Raw genomic sequence first — 13,247 nt, 5'->3', positions numbered from 1 at the left:
AGAAGACGGGCAGCGCTACCAAGGGGGTTGCAGCGTGTCATTACAAAGGAAAGTCACACCACCGGGACGGTTAAATGGTCACACAGAGGACACATTTTAGACGTGTTTTCAGTTCCACATGTGCGAGGAGAATACGTTTATGAGCCACCTTGCACAGATGCAGCATTACCGCTGTACAAAGTGGCCTTTAAAACGTACAAACGCCTGGGGGAGGGGGGACAGGTTCCCTTCAATTTCAGTTCTTGTGTCTGCGTGGCTTTTGCAGGACACGATGCCGGCTGCACAGCAGGGGAACAGCTGGCGGTGCTGAACCCCACTGACACATTGGCTGGTGTTTTTCTCTGTGCAGCTAGCAGTACCGGGCCCCAACTGGCGGTGTTGGAGCCCGGGTTCAGCAGGAGGAGGAGATGGAGCAGAGTGTAGGCCGAAGCCTGCACTGGCGGCAGCTTTTGGGTCTGTTGTGCCTGCGTGGCAGTTGCAGGACACGTTGCCGGCTGCACAGCAGGGGAACAGCTGGCGGTGCTGAACCCCACTGACACATTGGCTGGTGTTTTTCTCTGTGCAGCTAGCAGTACCGGGCCCCAACTGGCGGTGTTGGAGCCCAGGGCTCTGCAGGGGGAGCAGAGTGTAGGCCGAAGCCTAATTGATCCAATTTCAAAGGTAACCTTTAACCCCCCCTCAGGGGTTACAAAGTAGAAGAGCCACAGCTTATGCAGCAGTAGTGCTGCACAAGTCAAAGGTTGCTCTTTTAATTTTGCTCCTTGCACACGCTGAATGAAACACGTATAACATTTAGGCCCTTACACAGTCAAACTGATTTTGAGGCGTGAGTTCCCTTCGTAAAGAGACGCAGTACAGCTGGCAAAAATGCCACCTTGGTGCTTTGCGCGGCCTCCTGAGCATCGTTATGTGTTGCACAGGAGTCTGCGCTGTCGTGTTATCCCTTGGCCTTGCGCTGTTAGTGCTGCCCGTCCTCTGACATCATTTGATGTCGGCAGGTGCGGTTCGCGATGCCCATGAATCACAGCCCCGCAGTGTCTTGACATAGTTAAAACACTGCGGGGCTGGGATTCATGGCCTGGCGCAGTACATATGTTCACCTCTCGCTTGGGTTCTTACACCTGCTTCAGACTATGTGGTGTCAGCTGATCCCTTATCGCATGCCACGGCCATGAAGCCGCACAGTCCGAAGAAGGCGGAAGGAGATGAGGGACAGGCGAACTGATGCACTGATCATGCCCGTCAATCACACCCTCGCAGTCAAAATAAATAAGACACCGAGGGGCGTTGTGTGGGGCAAGGCGGCCGCAGAGGCGCACCCAGCCAAACAATGATGCCAGAAGACGGGCAGCGTTACCAAGGAGCTTGTTGCGTGTCAATACAAAGTAAAATCACACCTGAGGGACGTTTTAATGGTCACAGAGGACACATTTTAGACGTGTTCAGTTCCACGAGTGCAAGGAGAATAAGTTTCTGAGCCACCTTGCACACATGCAGCATTACTGCTGTACAAGGTGGCTGTAAAACATAGAAACACCTGGGGGAGGGGGGACAGGTTCCCTTCAATTTCAGTTCTTGTGTCTGCGTGGCGGTCGCAGGACACGTTGCCGGCTGCACAGCAGGGGAACAGCTGGCGGTGCTGAACCCCACTGACACATTGGCGAGTTGTTTTTCTCTGTGCAGCTAGCACATCTGGGCCCCAACTGGCGGTGTTAGAGCCCAGGGTCAGCAGGAGGAGCAGGGGGAGCGGAGTGTAGGCCGAAGCCTGCACTGGAGCAAGTTGAAAGGAAACCTTTAAACCCCCCCCCCCCCAGGCGTTTGTAGCTGGAAGAGCCATCGTGTACAGCACTAATGCTGGAAAAGGTAAACTTAGCTCTTTTAATTATGGTCCTTGCAGATGCTGAACCTAACACTTATGAAATGTGTCCCCTCACAGCGTTCAACCGTCCGGTAGGCGGAACTTTCCTTTGTCATGTGACGCAGCACAGCCGTCATTTTTACCCCCTTGGCGCCGTGCGCCGCCTCCTCAGTGTTGTTTGAATCTGTCCCGGAGCCTGCGCTGTTAGGTTACCCCTTGGCCATGCACACATTTCGCGCTGCCCGTCTTCTGACATCATTTGCTGTCAGGCTGGCTGCGCCTGTGTGGGTGCGCTGTCCGAGATTCAGCCTCGCGGTGTCGTGTAATGTAATCCCACCGCGGGCCTGGGATCCGTGGCCATGCACAGTGCATATCCTCGCCTCTCACTCCCCTCCCTACGGCTTCTTCAGACTGTGCGGTGTCACGGCCGTGGCATGCTATTAGGGATCAGCTGACACCGAACAGTCTTTAGAAGCCGTAGGGAGGGGAGTGAGAGGCGAGGATATGCACTGCGCATGGCCACGGATCCCAGGCCCGCGGTGGGATTACATTACACGACACCGCGAGGCTGAATCTCGGACAGCGCACCCACACAGGCGCAGCCAGCCTGACAGCAAATGATGTCAGAAGACGGGCAGCGCGAAATGTGTGCATGGCCAAGGGGTAACCTAACAGCGCAGGCTCCGGGACAGATTCAAACAACGCTGAGGAGGCGGCGCACGGCGCCAAGGGGGTAAAAATGACGGCTGAGCTGCGTCACATGACAAAGGAAAGTTCCACCTACCGGACGGTTGAACGCTGTGAGAGGACACATTTCATAAGTGTTAGGTTCAGCATCTGCAAGGAGCACCACGAAAAGAGGCACTTTTTCCCTTTGCATCATTACTGCTGCACAAGGTGGCTCCTTCAGTAACAAACGCCTGGGGGGGGGGGACAGGTTCCCTTAAATTTAACTTGTTGTGCCTGCGTGGCGGTCGCAGTTCACGTTGCCGTATACACAGCAGGGGAACAGCTGGCGGTGCTGAACCCCACTAACACATTGGCGAGGTGTTTGGCTCTGTGCGTACAGCACTTCTGGACGGCAACTGGCGGTGTTGGAGCCCAGGGACAGGTGGAGGAGGAGGAGGTTGGAGGAGGTAGGAGGAGGTAGGAGGGATTGCCACACACACAGCAGGGGAACAGCTGACGTTACTGAACCCCAATAACAGAGGAGGGACTGTTGACTGTGCGTACAGCACTTCTGGACGGCAACTGGCGGTGTTGGAGCCCAGGGACAGGTGGAGGAGGAGGAGGTTGGAGGAGGTAGGAGGAGGTAGGAGGGATTGCCACACACACAGCAGGGGAACAGCTGACGTTACTGAACCCCAATAACAGAGGAGGGACAGTTGACTGTGCGTACAGCACTTCTGGACGGCAACTGGCGGTGTTGGAGCCCAGGGACAGGTGGAGGAGGAGGAGGTTGGAGGAGGTAGGAGGAGGTAGGAGGGATTGCCACACACACAGCAGGGGAACAGCTGACGTTACTGAACCCCAATAACAGAGGAGCGACTGTTGACTGTGCGTACAGCACTTCTGGACGGCAACTGGCGGTGTTGGAGCCCAGGGACAGGTGGAGGAGGAGGTTGGAGGAGGTTGGAGGAGGTAGGAGGGATTGCCACACACACAGCAGGGGAACAGCTGACGTTACTGAACTCCAATAACAGAGGAGCGACTGTTGACTGTGCGTACAGCACTTCTGGACGGCAACTGGCGGTGTTGGAGCCCAGGGACAGGTGGAGGAGGAGGAGGTTGGAGGAGGTTGGAGGAGGTAGGAGGGATTGCCACACACACAGCAGGGGAACAGCTGACATTACTGAACCCCAATAACAGAGGAGGGACTGTTGACTGTGCGTACAGCACTTCTGGACGGCAACTGGCGGTGTTGGAGCCCAGGGACAGGTGGAGGAGGAGGAGGTTGGAGGAGGTAGGAGGGATTGCCACACACACAGCAGGGGAACAGCTGACGTTACTGAACCCCAATAACAGAGGAGGGACTGTTGACTGTGTGTACAGCACTTCTGGACGGCAACTGGCGGTGTTGGAGCCCAGGGACAGGTGGAGGAGGAGGAGGTTGGAGGAGGTAGGAGGAGGTAGGAGGGATTGCCACACACACAGCAGGGGAACAGCTGACGTTACTGAACCCCAATAACAGAGGAGGGACTGTTGACTGTGCGTACAGCACTTCTGGACGGCAACTGGCGGTGTTGGAGCCCAGGGACAGGTGGAGGAGGAGGAGGTTGGAGGAGGTTGGAGGAGGTAGGAGGGATTGCCACACACACAGCAGGGGAACAGCTGACGTTACTGAACCCCAATAACAGAGGAGGGACTGTTGACTGTGCGTACAGCACTTCTGGACGGCAACTGGCGGTGTTGGAGCCCAGGGACAGGTGGAGGAGGAGGAGGTTGGAGGAGGTAGGAGGAGGTAGGAGGGATTGCCACACACACAGCAGGGGAACAGCTGACGTTACTGAACCCCAATAACAGAGGAGCGACTGGTGACTGTGCGTACAGCACTTCTGGACGGCAACTGGCGGTGTTGGAGCCCAGGGACAGGTGGAGGAGGAGGAGGTTGGAGGAGGTTGGAGGAGGTAGGAGGGATTGCCACACACACAGCAGGGGAACAGCTGACGTTACTGAACCCCAATAACAGAGGAGCGACTGTTGACTGTGCGTACAGCACTTCTGGACGGCAACTGGCGGTGTTGGAGCCCAGGGACAGGTGGAGGAGGAGGAGGTTGGAGGAGGTTGGAGGAGGTAGGAGGGATTTCCACACACACAGCAGGGGAACAGCTGACGTTACTGAACCCCAATAACAGAGGAGGGACTGTTGACTGTGCGTACAGCACTTCTGGACGGCAACTGGCGGTGTTGGAGCCCAGGGACAGGTGGAGGAGGAGGAGGTTGGAGGAGGTAGGAGGAGGTAGGAGAGATTGCCACACACACAGCAGGGGAACAGCTGACGTTACTGAACCCCAATAACAGAGGAGGGACTGTTGACTGTGCGTACAGCACTTCTGGACGGCAACTGGCGGTGTTGGAGCCCAGGGACAGGTGGAGGAGGAGGAGGTTGGAGGAGGTAGGAGGAGGTAGGAGGGATTGCCACACACACAGCAGGGGAACAGCTGACGTTACTGAACCCCAATAACAGAGGAGGGACTGTTGACTGTGCGTACAGCACTTCTGGACGGCAACTGGCGGTGTTGGAGCCCAGGGACAGGTGGAGGAGGAGGAGGTTGGAGGAGGTAGGAGGAGGTAGGAGGGATTGCCACACACACAGCAGGGGAACAGCTGACGTTACTGAACCCCAATAACAGAGGAGGGACTGTTGACTGTGCGTACAGCACTTCTGGACGGCAACTGGCGGTGTTGGAGCCCAGGGACAGGTGGAGGATTAGGAGGTTGGAGGAGGTAGGAGGAGGTAGGAGGGATTGCCACACACACAGCAGGGGAACAGCTGACGTTACTGAACCCCAATAACAGAGGAGCGACTGTTGACTGTGCGTACAGCACTTCTGGACGGCAACTGGCGGTGTTGGAGCCCAGGGACAGGTGGAGGAGGAGGAGGTTGGAGGAGGTTGGAGGAGGTAGGAGGGATTGCCACACACACAGCAGGGGAACAGCTGACGTTACTGAACCCCAATAACAGAGGAGCGACTGTTGACTGTGCGTACAGCACTTCTGGACGGCAACTGGCGGTGTTGGAGCCCAGGGACAGGTGGAGGAGGAGGAGGTTGGAGGAGGTTGGAGGAGGTAGGAGGGATTGCCACACACACAGCAGGGGAACAGCTGACGTTACTGAACCCCAATAACAGAGGAGGGACTGTTGACTGTGCGTACAGCACTTCTGGACGGCAACTGGCGGTGTTGGAGCCCAGGGACAGGTGGAGGAGGAGGAGGTTGGAGGAGGTAGGAGGAGGTAGGAGGGATTGCCACACACACAGCAGGGGAACAGCTGACGTTACTGAACCCCAATAACAGAGGAGCGACTGTTGACTGTGCGTACAGCACTTCTGGACGGCAACTGGCGGTGTTGGAGCCCAGGGACAGGTGGAGGAGGAGGAGGTTGGAGGAGGTTGGAGGAGGTAGGAGGGATTGCCACACACACAGCAGGGGAACAGCTGACGTTACTGAACCCCAATAACAGAGGAGGGACTGTTGACTGTGCGTACAGCACTTCTGGACGGCAACTGGCGGTGTTGGAGCCCAGGGACAGGTGGAGGAGGAGGAGGTTGGAGGAGGTAGGAGGAGGTAGGAGGGATTGCCACACACACAGCAGGGGAACAGCTGACGTTACTGAACCCCAATAACAGAGGAGGGACTGTTGACTGTGCGTACAGCACTTCTGGACGGCAACTGGCGGTGTTGGAGCCCAGGGACAGGTGGAAAAGCAGAGGAACACAATGTAGGCCGAAGCCTGAGAAAGTCGAAAGGGAACCTTTAACCCCCCCCCCCCAAGGCGTTTGTAGCTGAAAGAGCCAGCTTGTGCAGCACAAAAGATGCAAAAGGAAAAGGTGGCTCTTTTCATCATGCTCCTTGCAAACACAGAACTAAACACTTATAAAATGTGTCCCCTGCAACCGTAAAACCGTCCCGGAGGTGGGACTTTCCTTCGTAATGTGACGCAGCACAGCCGTCATTCCTACCCCCCCGGCGCCGCGCACCGGCTCCTCAGCGTTGTTTGATTCCGTCCCGGAGCCTGCGCTGTTATGTTATCCCGTGGCCAGGCACACTTAGCGCTGCCCGTCTTCTGGCATCATTTGGTGTCAGGATGGCTGCGCCTGTGCGGCCGCGCTGGCAGAGAGCCCGCCTCGCAGTGTCTTCTGATTTAATCCCACTGGGGGCCTGGGATCCATGGACATGCGCAGTGCATATCCTCGCCTCTCACTCCCCTCCCTACGGCTTCTTAAGACTGTGCGGTGTCACGGCCGTGGCATGCTATTAGGGACCAGCTGACACCGAACAGTCTGAAGAAGCCATAGGGAGATGAGTGAGAGGTGGAGGTTCAGATATGCACTGCGCATGTCCATGGATCCCAGGCCCCCAGTGGGATTAAATCAGAAGACACTGCGAGGCGGGCTCTCTGCCAGCGCGGCTGCACAGGCGCAGCCATCTGTTGTGAATTTGGATTCTGGGCTCCCCCGGTGGCTACTGGTGGAATTGAACTGGTGTTTTCATCTTCTCTGTTCACCTGTTCCCATCAAGATGTGGGAGTCGCTATATAACCTTGCTGCTCTGTTAGTTGCTTGCCGGTCAGCAATGTTATCAGAAGCCTCTCTGTGCTTGTTCCTGCTCCTAGACAACTACTAGATAAGTTGGACTCTTGTCCATGTTTGTTTTTGCATTTTTGTTCCAGTTCACAGCTGTAGTTTCGTTACTGTGTCTGGAAAGCTCTTGTGAACAGGAATTGCCACTCTGGTGTTATGAGTTAATGCCAGAGTTTTAAAGTAATTCCTGGATGTTGTTTTGATAGGGTTTTCAGCTGACCATGAAAGTGTCCTTTCTGTCTTCTGCTATGTAGTAAGTGGACCTCAAATTTGCTAAACCTATTTTCATACTACGTTTGTTATTTCATCTTAATTCACCGCCAATACATGTGGGGGGCCTCTGTCTCCTTTCGGGGTATTTCTCTAGAGGTGAGCTAGGACTAATATTTTCCTCTGCTAGCATTATTTAGTCCTCCGGCTGGTGCTGGGCATCTAGAATCAACGTAGGCATGCTACCCGGCCACTGCTAGTTGTGCGTTAGGTTTAGTTCATGGTCAGCTCAGTTCCCATCTTCCAAGAGCTAGTTCCTATATATGCTGATGCTATGTTCTCTTGCCATTGAGAACATGACAGTTTGACCGGCCCACAAAGTGTTAATTGTTTGGGCTGAAGCAGGAGAAAAAGAAGTGTTTAAGGGAATTTTTTTTTTTTTTTTTCCCCTCAGAGTTTTGCTGCCTAGCCCTTAATTGCTGTCTAGCTGCTTCTTACCTCCTCTTAACCCTTGAATGGCTCTGTGTCCACCTGTTTGTAATGGATCTTCAGAGTGTAACTGCAGGTTTGAATAATCTCGCCACGAAGGTACAAAATTTGCAAGACTTTGTTTGTCATGCACCTGTATCTGAGCCGAGAATTCCTTGGCCGGAATTTTTCTCGGGGAATAGATCTGGGTTTCAGAATTTTCGAAATAATTGCAAATTATTTTTGTCCCTGAAATTTCGCTCTGCCGGAGACCCTGCACAGCAGGTCAGGATTGTGATTTCCTTGCTCCGGGGCGACCCTCAAGACTGGGCTTTTTCATTGACACCAGGGGATCCTGCGTTGCTCAATGTGGATGCGTTTTTTCTGGCCTTGGGGTTGCTTTATGACGAACCTCATTTGGAGCTTCAGGCAGAAAAAACTTTGATGTCCCTATCTCAGGGGCAAGATGAAGCGGAAATTTACTGTCAAAGATTCCGTAAATGGTCTGTGCTTACTCAGTGGAATGAGTGCGCCCTGGCGGCGACTTTCAGAGAGGGTCTCTCTGATGCCATTAAGGATGTTATGGTGGGGTTCCCTGTGCCTGCGGGTCTGAATGAGTCCATGACAATGGCTATTCAGATCGATAGGCGTTTGCGGGAGCGCAAACCAGTGCACCATCTGGCGGTGTCCACTGGGAAGTCGCCAGAGAGTATGCAGTGTGATAGAATTCTGTCCCGAAGCGAGCGGCAGAATTTTAGACGGAAAAATGGGTTGTGTTTCTATTGTGGTGATTCTACTCATGTTATATCAGCATGCTCTAAGCGCACTAAAAAGCTTGATAAATCTGTTTCCATTTGCACCTTACCGTCTAAGTTTATTCTATCTGTGACCTTGATTTGCTCTTTGTCATCTATTACCACGGACGCCTATGTCGACTCTGGCGCCGCTTTGAGTCTTATGGATTGGTCCTTTGCCAAACGCTGTGGGTATGATTTAGAGCCTTTGGAGACTCTTATTCCTCTGAAGGGGATTGACTCCACCCCATTGGCTAATAATAAACCACAATACTGGACACAAGTAACTATGCGTATTAATCCGGATCACCAGGAGATTATTCGCTTTCTGGTGCTGTATAATCTACATGATGATTTGGTGCTAGGATTGCCTTGGCTGCAATCTCACAACCCAGTCCTCGACTGGAGAGCTATGTCTGTGTTGAGCTGGGGATGTAAGGGGGCTCATGGGGATGTACCTGTGGTTTCCATTTCATCATCTATTCCCTCTGAAATTCCTGAGTTCCTGTCTGACTATCGTGACGTCTTTGAAGAATCCAAGCTTGGTTCATTACCTCCGCACCGAGAGTGCGATTGTGCCATAGATTTAATCCCGGGTAGTAAATACCCAAAGGGTCGTTTATTTAATCTGTCTGTGCCTGAACATGCTGCTATGCGAGAATATATAAAGGAGTCCTTGGAAAAGGGACATATTCGTCCATCGTCATCTCCCTTAGGAGCCGGTTTTTTCTTTGTGTCAAAAAAAGACGGCTCTTTGAGACCATGTATCGATTATCGGCTTTTGAATAAAATCACTGTAAAATATCAATACCCATTGCCGTTGCTGACTGATTTGTTTGCTCGCATAAAGGGGGCCAAGTGGTTCTCTAAGATTGACCTTCGTGGGGCGTATAATTTGGTGCGAATCAGGCAGGGGGATGAGTGGAAAACCGCATTTAATACGCCCGAGGGCCACTTTGAGTATTTAGTGATGCCTTTTGGTCTTTCAAATGCTCCGTCAGTTTTCCAGTCCTTTATGCATGATATTTTTCGCGATTATTTGGATAAATTTATGATTGTGTATCTGGATGATATTCTGATTTTTTCGGATGACTGGGACTCTCATGTCCAGCAAGTCAGGAGGGTTTTCCAGGTTTTGCGGTCTAATTCTTTGTGTGTGAAGGGTTCTAAGTGTGTTTTTGGGGTACAGAGGATTTCCTTTTTGGGATATATTTTTTCTCCCTCTTCCATTGAAATGTATCCTGTCAAGGTTCAAGCTATTTGTGATTGGACGCAGCCCTCTTCTCTTAAGAGTCTTCAGAAATTTTTGGGCTTTGCTAACTTTTATCGTCGATTTATTGCTGGTTTTTCGGATATTGCTAAGCCATTGACCGATTTGACTAAGAAGGGTGCTGATGTTGCTGATTGGTCCCCTGACGCTGTGGAGGCCTTTCGGGAGCTTAAGCGCCGTTTTACCTCTGCCCCTGTGTTGCGTCAGCCTGATGTTGCTCTACCTTTTCAGGTTGAGGTCGACGCTTCTGAGATCGGAGCTGGGGCAGTGTTGTCGCAGAAAAGTTCTGACTGCTCCGTGATGAGGCCTTGTGCCTTCTTTTCCCGTAAATTTTCGCCTGCTGAGCGGAATTATGATGTTGGGAATCGGGAGCTTTTGGCCATGAAGTGGGCTTTTGAGGAGTGGCGCCATTGGCTTGAGGGGGCCAGACATCAGGTGGTGGTATTGACTGACCACAAAAACTTGATTTATCCTGAGACCGCCAGGCGCCTGAATCCTAGACAGGCGCGCTGGTCATTATTTTTCTCTCGGTTTAATTTTGTGGTGTCATACCTACCGGGTTCTAAGAATGTTAAGGCGGATGCCCTTTCTAGGAGTTTTGAGCCTGACTCGCCTGGTAACTCTGAGCCCACAGGTATCCTTAAGGATGGAGTGGTATTGTCAGCCGTTTCTCCAGACCTGCGGCGGGCCTTGCAGGAGTTTCAGGTGGATAGACCGGATCGTTGCCCACCTGATAAACTGTTTGTTCCTGATGATTGGACCAGTAGAGTCATCTCTGAGGTTCATTCTTCTGCGTTGGCAGGTCATCCTGGCATTTTTGGTACCAGGGATTTGGTGGCAAGGTCCTTCTGGTGGCCTTCCCTGTCACGAGATGTGCGAGGCTTTGTGCAGTCTTGTGACGTTTGTGCTCGGGCCAAGCCTTGTTGCTCTCGGGCTAGTGGATTATTGTTGCCCTTGCCCATTCCTAAGAGGCCTTGGACGCACATCTCGATGGATTTTATTTCAGATCTGCCTGTTTCTCAGAAGATGTCTGTCATCTGGGTGGTGTGTGACCGTTTCTCTAAGATGGTCCATTTGGTTCCTCTGCCCAAGTTGCCTTCTTCTTCCGAGTTGGTTCCTCTGTTTTTTCAAAATGTTGTTCGTTTGCATGGTATTCCTGAGAATATCATTTCTGACAGAGGGACCCAATTCGTGTCTAGATTTTGGCGGGCATTCTGTGCTAGGATGGGCATAGATTTATCTTTTTCGTCCGCTTTCCATCCTCAGACGAATGGCCAGACCGAGCGGACTAATCAGACCCTGGAGACATATCTGAGGTGTTTTGTGTCTGCTGACCAGGATGATTGGGTTGCTTTTTTGCCATTGGCAGAGTTCGCTCTCAATAATCGGGCCAGCTCTGCCACTTTGGTGTCCCCGTTTTTCTGTAATTCGGGGTTTCATCCTCGATTTTCCTCTGGTCAGGTGGAATCTTCGGATTGTCCTGGAGTGGATGCTGTGGTGGAGAGATTGCATCAGATCTGGGGGCAGGTGGTGGACAATTTGAGGTTGTCCCAGGAGAAGACTCAGCTTTTTGCCAACCGCCACCGTCGTGTTGGTCCTCGGCTTTGTGTTGGGGATTTGGTGTGGTTGTCTTCTCGTTTTGTCCCTATGAGGGTCTCTTCTCCTAAGTTTAAGCCTCGGTTCATCGGCCCGTATAAGATATTGGAGATTCTTAACCCTGTTTCCTTCCGTTTGGACCTCCCTGCATCCTTCTCTATTCATAACGTTTTTCATCGGTCATTATTGCGCAGGTATGAGGTACCGGTTGTGCCTTCCGTTGAGCCTCCTGCTCCGGTGTTGGTTGAGGGTGAGTTGGAGTACGTTGTGGAGAAAATCTTAGACTCTCGTGTTTCCAGACGGAGACTCCAGTATCTGGTCAAGTGGAAGGGATACGGCCAGGAGGATAATTCTTGGGTGAATGCATCTGATGTTCATGCCTCTGATCTGGTTCGTGCCTTTCATAGGGCCCATCCTGATCGCCCTGGTGGTTCTGGTGAGGGTTCGGTGCCCCCTCCTTGAGGGGGGGGTACTGTTGTGAATTTGGATTCTGGGCTCCCCCGGTGGCTACTGGTGGAATTGAACTGGTGTTTTCATCTTCTCTGTTCACCTGTTCCCATCAAGATGTGGGAGTCGCTATATAACCTTGCTGCTCTGTTAGTTGCTTGCCGGTCAGCAATGTTATCAGAAGCCTCTCTGTGCTTGTTCCTGCTCCTAGACAACTACTAGATAAGTTGGACTCTTGTCCATGTTTGTTTTTGCATTTTTGTTCCAGTTCACAGCTGTAGTTTCGTTACTGTGTCTGGAAAGCTCTTGTGAACAGGAATTGCCACTCTGGTGTTATGAGTTAATGCCAGAGTTTTAAAGTAATTCCTGGATGTTGTTTTGATAGGGTTTTCAGCTGACCATGAAAGTGTCCTTTCTGTCTTCTGCTATGTAGTAAGTGGACCTCAAATTTGCTAAACCTATTTTCATACTACGTTTGTTATTTCATCTTAATTCACCGCCAATACATGTGGGGGGCCTCTGTCTCCTTTCGGGGTATTTCTCTAGAGGTGAGCTAGGACTAATATTTTCCTCTGCTAGCATTATTTAGTCCTCCGGCTGGTGCTGGGCATCTAGAATCAACGTAGGCATGCTACCCGGCCACTGCTAGTTGTGCGTTAGGTTTAGTTCATGGTCAGCTCAGTTCCCATCTTCCAAGAGCTAGTTCCTATATATGCTGATGCTATGTTCTCTTGCCATTGAGAACATGACAGCCATCCTGACACCAAATGATGCCAGAAGACGGGCAGCGCTAAGTATGCCTGGCCACGGGATAACATAACAGCGCAGGCTCCGGGACGGAATCAAACAACGCTGAGGAGCCGGTGCGCGGCGCCGGGGGAGTAGGAATGACGGCTGTGCTGCGTCACATTACGAAGGAAAGTCCCACCTCCGGGACGGTTTTACGGTATCAGTGGACACATTTTATAAGTGTTAAGTTCTGCGTGTGCAAGGAGCTAAACAAAAATAGCTACCTTTTCCTTGTGCAGCATTACTGCTGCACAAGGTGGCTCTTTCAGCAACAAACGCCTTGGGGGGGGGGACAGATTCCCTTACATTTCAGTTGTTGTGTCAGCGTGGCGGTCGCATGACACATTGCCGGCTACACAGCTGGGGATCAGCTGACATTACTGAAACCCAATAACACTGGGTCGTATGTTTTGACTGTGCAGACGGCACTTCTGAGCCTCAACTGGCGGTGTTGGAGCCCAGGAATTTAAGTTCAGGTGGTAGAAAGATGAACACAACAGGAGACCTGGATA

The sequence above is a fragment of the Ranitomeya variabilis genome, chromosome 5, assembly GCF_051348905.1.
Source record: "Ranitomeya variabilis isolate aRanVar5 chromosome 5, aRanVar5.hap1, whole genome shotgun sequence".
NCBI classification, from domain to species: domain Eukaryota; kingdom Metazoa; phylum Chordata; class Amphibia; order Anura; family Dendrobatidae; genus Ranitomeya; species Ranitomeya variabilis.
The sequence above is the reverse complement of the archived record's forward strand: the minus strand, read 5'-3'. Positions refer to the sequence as shown.